The sequence below is a fragment of the Miniopterus schreibersii genome (genome assembly GCF_964146895.1).
Source record: "Miniopterus schreibersii genome assembly, chromosome: 14".
NCBI classification, from domain to species: domain Eukaryota; kingdom Metazoa; phylum Chordata; class Mammalia; order Chiroptera; family Miniopteridae; genus Miniopterus; species Miniopterus schreibersii.
The window spans coordinates 5489642-5507058 of NC_138114.1; the positions used below are offsets into that span (position 1 = coordinate 5489642).

At 38.8% G+C, this 17417-nt stretch overlaps 1 protein-coding gene and 1 pseudogene across 5 annotated transcripts in view; one reads left to right on the forward strand and one right to left on the reverse strand.

Moving 5' to 3' along the window:
* Nucleotides 1–17417, forward strand: part of MAPK8 (mitogen-activated protein kinase 8) — a 120442-nt gene that overhangs the window by 54047 nt on the left and 48978 nt on the right. The window lies entirely within an intron of this gene.
* LOC308567245 (actin, cytoplasmic 1 pseudogene) lies at nucleotides 13822–15150 on the reverse strand (annotated as a pseudogene). The gene is made up of 2 exons: nucleotides 15147–15150; nucleotides 13822–14923 (listed from the first exon to the last, which is right to left on the reverse strand). The product of its transcript is annotated as an actin, cytoplasmic 1 pseudogene (transcript).

The window sequence follows — 17417 nt, forward strand, 5'->3', positions numbered from 1 at the left end:
GCTAGTGACAGCAGGACTGAAGCGTGGTCAGCCTGTCTCTGCCTCGGCCTCCAGTGTGTGCTCAGACTTGGGTTGGCCCACTGCATGTAGGGCTCTACTACCTCCTTATAGAAGAAGCACACCAAGCCCAAGGTTTTGTACTGCTTGCACACCACCCAGTAGGATCTTCCTTCCTAAGGAAAGAAAGAAGCATATGTTGTGAGAGACATAAATAGCTAGTCAGCAACTTTTTTTAGAAAGGAGTGGGGGAGATTTCCCTGGAATGCATCCTACACTTCATATATTGTTTCTACTTATGTCAGTTTAGTTGTGGACAGATCCATTACTGGAATGGGTCTTCTTGTTATATGACCTCGTGGCATTTATGTATTATTTCAAATATAATTGAAGAGTGTGCTTTGAAAAATACGTGGAACTTAAATAGATGCATTTACATAGTGGCAGCTGAGATCTGTTCTGGAAGCCAGTTAAAGGCTGATAAGGAGTGATATTAAATTTAATGTGAATTTTGAAACAATGACTTGATTTTGGTGTGAGGCCAAGAAACTCTTATATTCTGAAAGTAGCCTGACTTCATTAGTTAGACCTAATCTTACAGTGCCCACGATACACAGAACTGTCATTTTAAAGTTTGTTAAGTGCCTGCCAAGAAAGCAGCCCTAAGCATTACCTTAGCATGGATGGATCCTGTAGCATGTGGTTCTGCCACCTTGGCCATAACTGGAATGAAAACTACACAGACAGCAATAATGGGGATGAAGCTGGTCAGTCACATATTTCCTTCTCTCCTGTAAATTCCTCCTTGAGAGGAGGAGAATGATGGAGAGTTCATAATGGGAACTTAGTTCATCTGTTCTTCTTGCAGCACCTATTTGAATGCCTACTATTTGCCAAGTATTCTAGATTCTGGTGGTTTATTCATGAACAGACCAAAGTTCATGCTTTCATGGAATTTACATTTAGGACAGAAAACTAGCATGTAGTAAAATGTCAGAGTGACGAGCTTTAAGGAAACAAGAAGCAGGGTGAGGGAGAGGGTGTGACTAGAAGCACCATCTTAGATAGGCTGTCTGTGTGAGGGATTCCTGAGGAGCTGATGTTTGAGCGGAGTCCTCGGTAGAAGATGAAGCGGGAAAAGGCAACATGCAACCACCATGAGGTAGTAGAACGCCAGTGATACAGGAGAAACACTTAGAGTGAAGAGCAAGACGATGTATTCATCAGGTTCTCCAGAGAAACAGAACCAACATGATGGATGAAAGGATTAGATTTATTATAAGAAATTGACTCACATGATCATGAAGGCTGAGCAGCCCCAAGGTCTGCAGTTGGCAGGTGGAGACCCAGGAGAACTGATACAGTTCCAGTCCAAGTCCAAAGGCTTGACACCCAGGTGTGCTGATGGTGGAAGTTCTAATCCGAAGACCCAGGAAGAGCCAATGTTTCAGTTAGAGTCTGAAGGCTGGAAAAAAACAGCCTCTGAAGGCAGGCGGTAGGTGTTCCCTTTTACTTATAGGAGAGCTGGCCTCTGTTTTCTTTAGGCCTTCAGCTGATTGAATGAAGCCCACCCACCCACATTAGGGAGAACACTGTGCTTTCCTCAGTCATATTGTTTAAATGCTAAGTCATCCAAAAACACCAGTCAGGTTGACACATCGAATTTACTGTTGCAGATGGGAGCTGTTGGTAGCCATAGGAGCAGGAAGGGCAAGGATAGATGAGCTCCAGATGGCCCCAGTGACTAGAGCTGTCTTGATTTCTGAACTCTTATGTTGCCTGAATTATTTGTCATTGTGAGGCCTGACTCTGCTTTCTTTCTATACATTTTATATAACTATTTAGTTTTAACTTGTTTGTCTCCACATTCAGGCTCGACATTCCATTTTATGGATGGGTCAACCTGACAGAAGTAGTCTTGTTCCTCATCATGGACAGTACAGAAGTAAACCTGCAGTCATAAAAACCTAATTCAGTCTCTTCTTTTTTTTCTGATAATGAAGGAAAACATTGATGAAGATAAACAGAACGGTTTATTATGTAATTTGTTACTTTAAAACATTTCACCTTCTGGCCCTTGCCAGGTAGCTCATTTGGTTAGAGCTTCGTCCCCGTGTGCCGAGGTTGTGGGTTTGATCCCTGGTCAGGGCACATACAAGAAGCAACCAATGAGAGCATAAATAAGCGGAACAACAAATCAGTGTTTCTCTCTGCCGTGCCCCCCCGCCCCCCCGTCTCTCTGTCTGTCTTTGTCTATCTGTCTGTCTCCTTCCCTCCCTCCCTCTTCTCCTTCTCTCTCAAATAATTAATTAAAAAAGTACCACGTTCTGCTTAACTTTTTTAGCAGTTATTTATTAAATTCCAACTCTGCAAAGAGCTGACATGTTTTGGAAATCTAAGGTGTAGGAGACAGTTCTTGCCTTCTGAAAGACCACAGTCTGGTAGTAAAATCTGCGTATTTAAATATTCAGCAAGGTAGTTTAAATATATATTTTTATTGATTTCAGAGAGAGAGATAGAAACATCAATGATGAAAGTCATTGATTGGCTGCCTCCTGCACACCCCCCACTGGGAATCGAGCCCACAACCCAGGCATGTACCCTAACCGAGAATCAAACCTCAAACTCCTGGATCCTAGGTCGATGTTCAGCTGTTGAGCCATGCCTGGCCGGGCTCAGCAAGGTAGTTTAGATGAAAAGTTAAGTTCAAGCTGTTTTGAATGTAAAGGGCTTCATGAAGATCATATTTAAGCTAGTCTTTGATAGAATTTAGATAGATACAAAAAAAAGAGGTGAAAATATTTTATGAAAAGGAAAGGAAAATGAGGTACATGAGAGTTGGGGGGGATGATCATTTAGCCATGTTGACATCAGTAGTGTTCTGGCCAAAGGAATAGTGAATGAGAGGTGAAATTTGAAAGCTAAAGCTGAATCTCGAACAGCTATCAGTCTGTTCCATGTATCCATGCTTCTGTTTCTATTTTGTTAGTCAGTTTATTTTGTTCATTAGATTCCACGTATAAGTGAGATCATATGCTATTTGTCTTTCTCTGACTGGCTTATTTCATTTAGCGTAGTAATCTCCAGGTCCATACCTGCTGTCACAGAAGGTAAGATTGCCTTCTTTTATATGGCTTCATAGTATTCCATTGTGTAAATGTACCACAGCTTTTTTATCCACTTATCTATTGATGGGCACTTGGGCTGCTTCCAAATCTTGGCTATTGTAAATTGCGTTGCTATGACCATAGGGGTGCATATATTCTTTCCAATTGGTGTTTCAGGATTCTTAGGATATATTCCCAGAAGTGGGATTGCTGGGTCAAAAGGCAGTACCATTTTTAATTTTTTGAGGAAACTCCACACTGTTTTCCATAGTGGCTGCACCAGTCTGCATTCCTACCAACAGTGCACTGGGGTTCCCTTTTCTTCACATCCTCGCCAGCACTTTTTGTTTGTTCATTTATTGATGGTAGCCATTCAGGCAGGTGTGAGGTGATATACCTCATTGTGGTTTTAATTCACATTTCTCTGATGATTAGTGATGCTGACCATCTTTTCATATGTCTATTGGCCATCTGTGTGTCCTTTTTGGAGGTCTATTCTGATCCTTTGCCCATTTTTTAATTGGATTGTTTGTCTTCCTAGTGTTGACTTATATAAGTTCTTTATGACAGTTCCTTTGTTTTTAATCCAAAAGAAGCCTTCCTGAGCAGAGGAAACAGTGATCAGTCTCCATACCATTTCTTCATCATGCTGTTTGCTGTTCTGGCTTCATTGTGGAAAGAACAGTACTCTAAATGTATCCTCCATAAATGTTGCCAGTGTTCCTAATGACCTTATCTTGGAAATTGCTCCTTCTGTCTTAGTCTCTTGATGGTATTTTCTGAGGGCAGTGCTACACCAGTGTCTCCATCTGATTGGCCACACATGTGCTCTGGATCCCAGTTGTTTCTACCTTTTTGGAGATAAAGGTTATCTGAAACCTCGGGTTTTTGCTTCCCCCCCCCCCCCCCCCCCGTTCTCACCCATCTCCTCTTTATTGGATTCTTTTTATTGTAAATATGATCAGGTTGTCTCTGTGTTGCATATGTTATATGTGCTATGCTATACTATGCTGTGTTATATGTCATATATAATCTATTCATCTTCCCTTGACCATATGTACCTTTCTTCACCAACTTTCTCTAGTCTTTGCTAAACTTCTCTACAGAAGTAACTATACCCATTTATCCTGTTTCTAAAATTGTATCCTACTCATACCTCGGCTCACTTCCATCTAGCTTCTACCCCCTTCACTTTACTCACATAAATGGCTTATTTGATATTTCTGTAGCATTCAGTACTGTATTCCTTTGGCTTTTCCAATGTGTTCCCCTCATTTTCTGTCTGTGTCTCTGGCTACATCTTTTCTGACTTCTTTATTGTTTACCTTTCTCTAATTGCTCATTAAATGTGGGTATTCACAAAGCTGACTCTTATGCCTCTCTTTTCTCACTACTACACTCCTTTTGAGTATTGTCATTCTCTCTCATTGATTTAACAACTCGAAATTGTATCTTTTGCCCAAACTTCTCTGAAGTCCAATTCTGTATCAAACAACCAATGTGTCATTTCCATTTGGACATCTCAAGAGATATCTCAGGCTCAACATGCTTAAGACTCAACATATTTGTAACTTTTCCTCTTCACTACCAAGATTTGTTTTATTTTAGACTCAATTGACTATATAGGTGAAGGACTTAAATCTTCACTCTTCCCCCTTATTAACTTTGTCACCATAGGCAATTAACCTAAGACTCAATTTCACCATCTGTAAGGTGGAAAAACAATAGTTCCTATCTTAACATAAGGAAACAGCAGACAGAATGAGTATATTCGACTTACGGTTCCAGCCAAGATGTAGTAACAGGGATTGAATTTACCCTCTAGCCACAAACAACTAGAAATCGCTTATAGGATTGTTGTGAGGATGAAAAGGATATTTATAAAGGGCTTGAAAAAGGACCTGGCATAAAGTAGGCTCTGTATAAGTGTTTGCTTTTATTATTATTAAATATAGATGCAATGATCAAAATGGCAGGATGAAGTTAAAGTGGTGTAAAGGGTAAATTATAGTTTTAAATGCTTATATTGTAAAAAAGCAGTTCTCATTTTAAGAAAGTGAAAGACAAGAGCAATCCCAAAACAAGCAAAAAGAAGGAAATAAAGAAAAGTGCAGAAACTAGTGAAATAGAAAAGTGTATAACAATAGAGAAAATCAGAAATTAAATTCTGGCTTTTTAACAAGATCGATGATGATAATAAAATTCTAGCCAGACTGATCAGAAAGAAAAGAGAGAAGACAGATTACAATAACTGGAATGAAAGAGGACATTTGACTACAGATATTATAGACATTAAATTGGACAACTTAAATGAGCAAATTTCTTGAAAAATAAAAAAAACACCCAAATAAACTACCAACACCTATTTAAGACAAAATAGATAACCTAAACAACCCTGTAAATAATTTCTTTTTAATTTGCAGTTAAAACCTTCCCTCAGAAAAACTCTTGTCCTAGAAGGCTTCATTGAGGCATTCTGTCAGATACTTATGATGAAATATTATCAGTTCTACACAGTCTTTCAGAAAATAAAACAGGAGGGAATACTTCCCACCTTATTTTATGAGTTCGGCATTATCCTAACATGAAAGAAAACTAGATGGAAAAAAACCTTCAACAAAATTTTAGCTAACTGAATCAATAGTATATAAAAAGGATAATACTTTTAACCCAGTGGGATTTATTACAGGAATGAATGCAAAGTTGAAAATTTATCAGTATAATTTATCATATGAACCAATTAAGTAAGAAAAAAAAGTTTATGGTTATCTGAATAGATAGAGAAAACTTATTTGACAAAATTCAATACTCATAAATGATAAAAGCTATCGGTAAACTAGGACTTAAGGGAACTTTCTCAACTTGTTAAAGGGCATCTAGTAAAATCCTGTAATTACCTTATACTTAGTGGTGAAAAACTGAATGCTTTCCTCCGAAGATCAGGAACAAGGGAATGATGTTTGCTCTTAATACTTCTGTTCAGAATTGTATGGAAATTATAGCTAGTGCATTGAGGCTAGAAAAGGAATTCAAAGGCACCCAAATTGGTATGTATAAATCTTAAAGAATCCACAAAAACTACCAAGACAAAATTATTATACAAAAGATTATTACACAAAAAAATTAATTGTATCTCTTTGTACCAGCAGTGAACAAATGAAAATTTAAATAAAAATTAAGGTGAAAACATTTACAGTAGCATCTAGTATATCAGTACCTAGAGGAGTTGAACAAAATTCTGCAAGGCCTGTGTATGTTAAATATTGCTGAGAGAACTTAGAGGAGAAATGAATAAATAGAAACAAATTCCGTGGTCGTGGATCAGAAAACTCAATCGTTATGATGTCATTTCTCCCCCAAGTTGACATATACTGTTCAGTACAATGCCTGTCAGAATCTCCACAGGGTATTTTGTAGGAACTGTCAGGCTATTTTTGAAATTTATATGAAAATGAAAATGGCCCTAGAATAGCTAAAACAATTTTGAATGGACCAAAGTTGAATGACTTAGATTGCCTGATTTTCCAATTTACTATAAAGCTATATTCATCAACACAGTATGACATCGGCATGAGGATAGACAGATACATTAAAGGAATGGAATGTAGACCAGAAATAGACTCACACACATATATTCACTGATTTTTGGCAAAAATGCTAAAGTAATTCAATGGAGAAAACTATAACGTTTTTGACAAATGGTTCTTGGACAGTTGGACTTGCATATACAGAAAGAGCAAACCTTAACCTTTACCTTCTGCCGTTTACAAAAGTTAACTTGAAATGGATCATAGATTTGAATTAAATATAAGAGCTAAACCCGTAAAACTTCTAGAAGAAAGCATAGGAAAAATCTTGGAGTAGGCAAGGCATGTCTTGGATATAAGACATACAAAGCCAAACTATAAAAGAAAAAAAAGATCAGTTGTTCCTCATTTCAATTTAAAATGTTTGCTCTTCAAAAGTCACTAACATAATTTTTATCAAAATCCTAGCATTCTTTTTTGTTAACATAGACAAGTTTATTCTAAAATTTGTATCGTAAGATAAAGTAACTGGAAACAACTTTGAATAAGAATAGTAAATTTGGAAGAACCATACTACCTGGTTTTAAGACTGAACATACACTCCTAAACTCAAACAGTGTGGTACTGACCAAGGGATAAATCAGTGAAACAGAACACAAAATCTAGAAATTGACCCACAAAAGTATAGCCAAATTAACTTTGACAAAGCTGCAAATGCAATTCAATGGAAAAAGGATGCTTTTTACAACAAATGATATTAGAACAATTAAATATCTATAGCCAATAAAAATAGACATTGGCCTAAAACTTATACCTTATACAAAAATTAACATAAAATGGGTCATAGATCTAAATGTAAAATGTAAAACCACAAAATTTACATAAGAAAACATAGGAGAAAATCTTTTTGATCTAGGGCCTTAAACAAAGATTTCTTTAACCGAAAGCAAACTCTGTAAAGGAAAAAATTGAAATCTTGGCCTTTATCAGTGTTAAAAACTTTGTGGTTTACTGTGTGAGAAGAAAAGCCACAGAGTTCTGATCATATGGCAAAGTAAACAAACACTGTGCTCACCTCCTCCCAGGTGACATCAGAATTACAACTAAATTGTATAATAGTCAACCTGGTGAGCCATCTGAAGACTAGCCGAACAGAAGTCCTGTAACTAAAGATAAAGTGAAGGATGTCGTGACTTTTAGAAGTGGCGGATACTCGAGGCAAGCCAGCCCATATGGAAGTTGAAAATTGGGAAAGATATCTCAGCTGCAGAGGTTACCTCCTGAAGAGAGAGGAGTCCCAGCCTGGAGCACCAGTTCCAGGAAGAGGAACCCCTGTAACATCTGGCTATGAAAATCAGTGGGGATTTATCCGTCCAGGTGAAACTAAAGGCTGATTAAAACACAGGCAAACTCTTAAAGGGCCTGCACACAGACTTGTTTGTAGGCACTTACCCTAGGCTCTGGCAGAAGGACAGCATTTGGGGAGGTGCCAAAGACATACAGGGCAAAACTCAGTTGTGTGGCTTCGGTGTGACTGCTGGAGGAAGAGCTACCATTGTCCCTGTGTTGAGCCCTCCCACACAGCTGGCAGGTGGGCGCCATCTTTCCTGTGTTGAGTCCTCCCACAAGTACAATTCTGAATCTGTATTAACGTGGTGAACTCCATTTACTCCATCCTGATGACTCCCTGAGATCCAGCTCCACCCAACTTGTGCACCACCAGAGGCTCTTTCTGGTCCATCCAGCAGCAGTGATTCATGCTGCAGTCTTCTATAAAGGACTCTCAAAGGTCCACAGGCCCCAGGTGGGTGGTGGCAGGTCTCAGTGTGCCCTGTGCCTTTTGCTGAGTGACCCCAGGCTCACTACTAGTGCCAAATCTGAATCTACATTAACCTGTTAAACACCACTTGTACCACCCTGGTGGCTCCCTGAGACCCCGTTTCACCCCACTTGAGTACTGCCGAAGGCTCTTTCATCTTCTGAGCCTTACGGGTAGCCTACAGGTGGAGGCAGGCCCAGTACTGGTGGCAGCCAGCCACCTTTTGCAACATGGCTTCTCCCACATATCTCCAGGTCCAACACAAGCAGCTACCAACCAAGGGTGACTTTGTAGCTTGTACCAACTAGCCACAGGCTGGTCACAGGCAGCAGTTGACCTTGACCTGCACTGGAGTCCCTCCCAAGAGGCCCCAGAACCCACATACTTGGTGGCCACTTCACACCAAAACAAGCACCATCAGATTACCTCCAGAGACAGCATATCCCAAATGTGGTCTCATCAGTCACCAAAGCCTGCTGGCTGGGGTAAATCCCACTTCCTAAGGTCAGCCTCCATACAGCAGTTTGTACATTATAGTCATAGTCAGTTGTCACAGCCATTCAGCCTGAAGGTCAATCCCATCCACTGAAGTGACAACAGCAATTAAGGCTCAAGTACAACATGAGGGCACACAGCCTACACAAGGGGCACTCCTGGAGCAGCTGGCTCAGGTGATCAGGGAGAATGCTACTGTGCCCCATAGGACACCTACTTCACAAGGCCAAGACTGGGAGATGTATCAGATCTACCTAATAATAGAAACAAACAAAAAGAGGCAGCCAAAATGAAGAGACAAATAAACATGTCTCAAATGAAAGAACAAAAGAATTCTCCAGAAGAAGAGCCAAACAAAATGGAGGCAAGCAAAGTACTAGTAGATACAGAGTTCAAAACACTGTTTATAAATATGCTAAAGAAACAGTGAGAACTTCAACAAAGGGATAGTAAGCATGAAAAAGGACATAGAAACCATAAAAAGAACCAATCAGAAGTGAAGAATATAATAACTGAAATGAAGAGTACACTAGAAGGAATCAGTAGCATATGAGGTGAAGCAGAGAATCAAATCAGCAATTTGGAAGACAAATGTAGCAGAAAATGCCCAATCGGAACAACAAAAAGAAAAGAAAATTTTTAAATGAGGATAGTTTAAGAGGGACCCTCTGAGACAGCATCAGGCATAATAAGATTTGCATTATGGAGGTACCAGAAGGAGGGGGAGGAGAGAGAAAGAGATTGAGTGATTGATTGATTGATTGATTGATTGATTGATTTTGAGAGATTGAGAACCTATTTGAAGAAATAATGACTGAAAACTTTTCTAACCTGGCAAAGGAAATAAATATACAAGTTCAGGATGCTCAGGGTCCCAAACAAGATGAATCCGGAGAGGCCCACACCAAGACACATCATAATTAAAATGACAGAGGTTAAAGACAAAGGGAGAATTTTAAAAGCAACAAAAGAAAGGCAGTTAGTTACCTACAAGTGAACTCCCATAAGACAGCTTATTTCTCAACAGAAATTTTGGAGGCAGAAGGGATTGGTAGGAAATATTCAAAGTGATGAAAAGAAAGGACCTCGACCAAAACTAATCTACTCAGCAAGACTATTATTTAAAATTGAAGGAGAGATAAGGAGTTTTCCAGACAAGAAAAGCTAAAGGCGTTCACCACCAGACCAGTATTATAAAAAGTGTTAAAGAAACTGCTTTAATAAGAAAAAAACAGGGGTAAAAAGAACATAAATATGAATGGTAAATTGGCAATAGCTACATAGCTATCAAATATCATTTTAATTGTAAATGGATTGAGTGTTCCAATGAAAAGACATAGAGTAGCTGAATTGATAAGTTAACAAGACCCAGACATATGCTCTCTACAAGAGACCTACTTCAGATCAAAAGACACACAGAGACTGATAGTAAAGGGATGGTAAAAGATATTTTATGCAAATAGTAAGAGTAAAATGGCTGGAGTAGCAACACATATGTCTTATATCAGGCAAAATAGACTTTAAGACAAAGAGACAAAGGACTTTCATAATAATAAGCAGATCAACCCAGCAAGAGAATTAACCCTTGTAAACATTTATGCACCCAACATAGGAGCACTTAAATATGTAAAACAAATATTGACGGACATAAAGGGAGAGATTGACAGTAATACAGTCATAGTAGGGGACTTTAACATCCCATTGACTTCAATGGATAGTTCTTCCAGACAGAAAATCTAAAACGAAACAGCAGCCTTAAATGATATATTAGATCAAATGGATTTAATTGATATTTTTAGACCATTTCATGCCAAAGCAGAATATGCATTCTATTCAAGTGCACATGGAACATTTTCAGGATAGACCACATGTTTGTCCACAAAGCAAGTTTCAGTAAATTTGAGAAGATTGAAATCATATCAAGTATCTTTTTCTACCACAATGGTATAACACTAGAAATCAATTACAAGAAGAAAACTGAAAAACATAGAAACACGTGGAGGCTAAATAACATGTTACTAAACAATGAAAGGGTTAACAGAGATCAAGGAAGAAATAAAAAAATACCTGGAGACAAATGAAAATGAAAATTCAATGACAGAATCTGTGGGACACAGCAAAAGCAGTCCTAAGAGGGAAATTTATACCAATACGTCCTACCTCAAAAAGAAGAAAATCCCAAACAATCCAACCTTACACCTGAAGGAACTAGAAAAAGAACAACAAGCAAAGCTTAGAGTGAGTAGAAGGAATCAGCAGAAATAAAATAGAGTCTTAAAAATATATATATAAAAGTGGTGAAATCGTAAGTTGGTTTCTTGAAAAAATAAACAGAATTAATAAACATTTAATCAAACTCCTCAAGAAAAAAGAGAAAACCCAAATAAATAAAATTAGAAATGAAAGAGAAGTGACAGCTGACACCACAGAAATACAAGGATTATAAGAAAATTATATGCCAAAAAGAACAATTATACCTAAAAAAAACCTGGACAACATAGGAGAAATGGATAAATTTCTAAAAACATACAATCTTCCAAGGCTGAGTCAGGAAGAAACAGAAAATCTGAACAGACCCATCACTCCTAGTGAAGTTGAAGCAGTAATAAAAAGCTTCCAACAAACAACAGTCCTGGACCTGATGGCCTCGCAGGTGAATTTTACCATTCAATGAAGAATTAATACCTATCCATTTCAAATCCAGAACATTCAAGAGGAGGGAAGGCTCCCAAGCTTATTTCACAAGGCCAACATTACCCTGATTCCAGAACCAAAGATATTACCACACACACACACACAATTATAAACCAACATCCCCAATGAATGTATATGCAAAAATCCTCATGAAATATTAGCAGACTGAATTTAGCAATAAATTAAAAAGATCATACACCCTGATCAAGTGGGATTTATTCCTGAGATGCCAGTTTAGTTCAGTATCTGCAATCAGTGTCATACACGACATAAACAAAATGAAAGATAAAAATCACATGATCATATCAGTAGATGCAGAAAAAGCATTTGAGAAAGCATCCATTTATGATAAAATTTCACAATAAAATAAGATTAGCGGGAACATACATCAACATAATAATGGCCATGTATGCTCTGGCTGGTGAGGCTCAGTTGGTTGTCCCATGCACCAAAGTGTTGCTGGTTCGATTCCCAGTCAGGGCACATGTCCAGGTTGTGAGCTCGATCCCCAGTGGGGGACATGCAGGAGGTAGCCGAGATCTATGTTCTGCTCCCTCTCTCTCTCAAAATCAGTAAAAATATATTTTTTTAAATAATAGTCACATATGACAAACCCACAGCTAACATTCTACTCAATGGGGAAAAGTAAAAGTGTTTTTCCTTAAGATCAGGAACAAGACAAGGATGTGCATTTTCACCACTTGTATTCAACATAGTATTGGAAGTTTTAGCCACAGCAGTCAGACAAGAAAAAGAAATAAAAGTATCCAAATTGGAAAGGAAGAAGGAAATCTGTCATTATTTGCAGATGACATGATAGTGTATATATAGAGACCTCTCAAGAATCCACCAAAAAAACTATTAGAACTGATAAATGAATTCAGTGGCAGGATACAAAATTAATGTTCAGGAATTGGTTACATTTTTATACACCAATGACGAATTTTCAGAAAGAGAAACTAAGAAAACAATCCCATTCATAATTGCATCAAAAAAATGAATGAAATACCTGGGAATAAATTTAACCAAGGAGGTGAAAGACCCATACTCAAAAAATGATAAGACATTGAAGAAGGTACTAATAAATGCAGCATATACTCTGTTCATGGATTGGAAGAATTAACATCATCAAAATGTCTATGCTACCCAAAGCATTCTATAGAGTCAGTGCACTTCCTATTAAAATACCAATGGCATTGCTCACAGAACTAGAACAGATAACCCTAAAATTTATATGGAACCACAAATGACAGAGTTGGAGGTATCATGCTACCTGATATTAAACTATATTACAAGTTATAGTAATCAAAACGGCATGGTACTGGCATAAAAAAACAGACACATAGATCGGTGGAACAGAATAGAGAGCCCGGGAATAAATACACAACTATATGGCCAATTGATCTATGACAAAGGTGGCATAAACAATGGGGTAATGGTAGTCTTATTTAATAAATGGTGTTGGGAAAACTGGATAGACACATGCCCCCCAAAATGAAACTAGACCACCTTCTTACACCATATACAGAAATAATCTCAGAGTGGATTAAAGACTTGAATGTAAGACCAGAAACTATAAAACTCCTAGAAGAAAACAGGCATTAATTCTGACATTGCTCTTGTAATGTTTGTTTAAGGCATGCATTTTATTGAACTGGTCTCAAGTCAGTGTACAAGTAAGCCCTGGCTTTGCTGCTTCCATACCTCAACCCACTCCCAAGGGGACCAAAAGCCTTCATACTTCTCAAGTTAGGGATAAAATGGGGAGCCATGATGGCTGACCATTCAAAATAAAACAAAAAGAACAACTATTAAGGCAGAGATTTAAAAATTTGGATTACATAATTTACACAAAAGCAATGCTCTCACCCTCCCCTGTGTGGACTTGGGCGAGGACTCTCCCTTCTTAGGGAGAAGTGGGCGGCTTTGGGGCAGGGAACAGACCTCATATAACAATGCATCTCATGATATTTGGAATGACTATTTTTAAAAAAAACAATGTATAATCAGAGTCCTCAGCCACATTGTAGAACTTTAGGGATGCTTACTCCAGTAGACTGCTGTCACCTTCACCATTCCAGTTTTTAAATCCTGAGTCAAGTACACAAAAAAACAAATGAACAAATAAAGCCATAGAAATATCTCATTTTCTGGGCAAGTTAGGTTTTGTTAAGAAAGGATGTTAACCAACTGAGTAACAGTCCACTGAGAAGCATTTGCAGTGGATGATGGAGGGGCCAGACTCGTCATACTCCTGCTTGCTACTGGAAGGTGGACAGCAAGGTCAGGATGGAGCTGCGGATCCACACAGAGTACTTGTGGTCAGAGGGGTGCAATGATCTTGATCTTCATTGTGCTGGGAGCCAGGGTGGTGGTCTGCATCCTGTGTTTGATGTCTGAGTACATGGTGGTCCCACTAGACAGCACAGTGTTGGTATAGAGGTCCCTACAGATGTTGATGTCACACTTCATGATGGAGTTGAAGGTAGTTTCATGAATTCCACAGGACTCTGTGCGCAAGAAGGCAGGCTGGAAGAGGGCCTGCTGCTTGTTGCTAGTGGTGATGACCTGACTGTTGGGCATCTTGTAGCTCCTATTCCAAGGAGGAGCTGGAGCCTGCAGCGGCCATCTGCTCTAAGTCCAGGGCAACATAGCACAGCTTCTTCTTGAAGTGACACACAATTTCCTGTTCAGCTGTGGTGGTGAAGCTCTGCGAGGATCTTCATGAAGTAGTACATCAGGTCGCAACCAGCCAGGTCCAGATGCAGGATGGCATTGGGGAGGGTGTACCCCTCATAGATGGGCACAGTGTGGGTGACCCCATCATTGGAGTCCATCACAGTGCTAATGGTATGGCCAGAGGCATACGGGAACAGTACAACCTAGATGGCCATGTACATGGCTGGGGTGTTGAAGTTCTCGAACATGATCTGGGTCATCTTCTCACGGTTGGCCTTGGAGCTCAGAGTGGCCTTGGTGAGCAGGACAGGATATTCCTCAGGGGCCACACCCAACTGATTGTATAAGGTGCGATGCCTGTTCATCTTCATATCATCCCAGTTGGTGATGATGCCATGCTTTATGGGATACTTCAGAACCAGGATGCCCTACTTGCTCTGGGCCTCATCACCCATGTAGGAGTCCTTCTGACCCATGTCCACCATCACTCCTTGATGCTGGAGGTGCCCCACAACTGAAGGGAAGATGGCCCTGGGAGCATCATCACCTGCAGGGCCTTTCACATGCTGAAGCCATTGTCGACCACAAGCTCAGCATACCGTCATCTGTGGCAAGCTGGAGGCAGTGTAGACTGGCGAAGGCAGAGGAGCAGTGAAGGCGAGGGGCCTGTGCTGGTGGGTGGGTGTGGTTTCAGCCAGTAATATTTTTTCTGATATATCTCTTGGGCAAGAGAAATAAAAAAATAAGTAAACAAATCAGACTACATCATACTCTATAAGGTTTTTGCACAGCAAAGGAAACCATCAACAAAATGAAAAGACAACCTACCCATTGGGAAAAGATTTTTGTCAAGGATACACTCAATAGGGGTTAATATACAAAATGTATAAATGACTTATACAACTTAATGTTAGAAAAACAATCCCAATTAAAAAATGGACAATCCTCCAAAGAGGACATATAGATGGCCAGTAGACATATGAAAAGATGTTCAATGTCACTAATCAGAGAAAAGGAAATTAGATTTACAATGAGATATTACCTTACACCTCAGGATGGCTGTCATCAATAAATCAACAAACCATAGGTGTTGGTGTGGAGAAAAGGGAACCCTAATGCATTATTAGTGGGACTGAAAATTGGTGCTGCCACTATGGAAAACAGTATGGAGGTTCCTCAAAAAATTTAAAATAGAACTACCTTATGAGTCATCAGTTCCACTTCTGGGTATATTTCTGTAAAAATCCCAAACAGTTATTCAAAAAGATAGATGCACCCTTATGTTCACTGTAGCATTATTTACTATAGCCAAGATATGGAAGCAACCCAAGTGTCCATCAATAGACAGTTGGATAAAGATGTGGTGCATATATACAGTGGAATATTACTCAGCCATAAAAAAGAATAAAATCTTACCATTTATGATAGCATGGATGGACCTAGAGGATATTATGCCAAGTGAAATAAGCCAGAGAAAGACAAATACTATATGATTTCACTTACATGGTGAATCTAGAGAACAAAATAACAAAATAGAAACAGACTCATAGATACCAATTACAAACCAATGGTTTCCAGATAGGAGGAGTGTTGGGGGACTGGGTGAAATGGTGCCAGGTATTAGTTACAGGAATGTAAATAAAGTTCAACATAGGGAATATAGTCAGTAATAATGTAATGTATGGTGCCAGGTGGGTCCTAGACATATTGGTGGGATCACTTTGTAAGTTATATAAATATCTAACCATAACGGTATATATCAGAAACTAATATAAAATAATATTGAATTTCAACTGTGATTGGAAAAAACATTTTTTAATTTATTTTATTGTTGAAAGTATTACAAATGCCCCCCATTTTCTCCGCTTTTCCCCCTTCCCGAAAAAAATTTTTTAAAAAGAGAAACCACCAACAGGGAGAAAATACAGTTGACCCTTGAACAGCATGGGGGTTGGGAGCATATAACTTTTTTTTTTAATCCTCACCTGAGGATGTGTTTTATTGATTTTAGAGAGAGGAAGGGGAAAGAGAGAGAGAGAAACATCGGTCAGTTGCCTTCCGAATGTATGCTCCCCGACTGGGTTTCAATGTGCAACCTTTTGGTGTACGGGACGACACTCCAGCCAAGCCACCTGGCCAGGGCTGGAGCATATAACTTTTGACTGCCCCAAAACTTAGTTGGTTTTTGGTGTCTATAACCATCTAACCACAGACCCAAAATAGTATAGGTATTGAAAAAAATCCATGAAAGCTTATTTTCATGTAAGTGAACCTGCGCAGTTCAAACCCCTGCTGTTTAAGGGGTCACCCATTACTTGCAAATTATGTGTCTGACAAAGGACATGTATCCAGAACATATAAAAGTCTCTCTGAACTTAACAATAGTAAATTAAACAACCCAGTTAGAAAATGGACAAAAAACTTGAACAGACATTTCACCAAAGAATATACATATACAGATGGCAAAAGTACATAAAAAGATGTTTATATCCATTAGAGAAATAAAAAAAATTTAAAGTTCTGATGAGATACTACACACCTACTAGAATGGCTCAGATAAACAATACTGTCTTGAGTACGTATTGATTGGACATAGAGGAACTTGATCTTTCATACATTTCTGGTGAGGATGCAAAGTGACGACAGCCACTGTAGGAAGGAGTTTGCCAGTTTCTTATGACGTTAAGCGTTCAGTTGCCACATCCTGGATATTTACCCTAAAGAAATGAAAGCTTATTTTCACACAAAAATCTATAGACAGGTTCATAGTAAACAGCTTTATGCGTAATGGCCAAAACAACAGGTGAATGAAAAGCAAACTCCATTCATGCAAACAGAATAGCATTCAGTAAGAAAAAGAACAAACTCTTGACATACCACCAATCTGGAGGATTTTGGACATTATGCTGAGTGAAAAAGACAGTCTGAAAAGATTACATATTATGTGATTCCGTTTGTATAAAATTTTTAATCGAAAAAGATTACAGTGATGAAAACCTAATTGCCAAGGGTAGGGTTGGCAGGAGTGTATGATTGTATAGAGAGGTAGCATGAAGGTCTCTTTGGGATGATGAAACTGTTCTGTGTCCTAACTCTGGT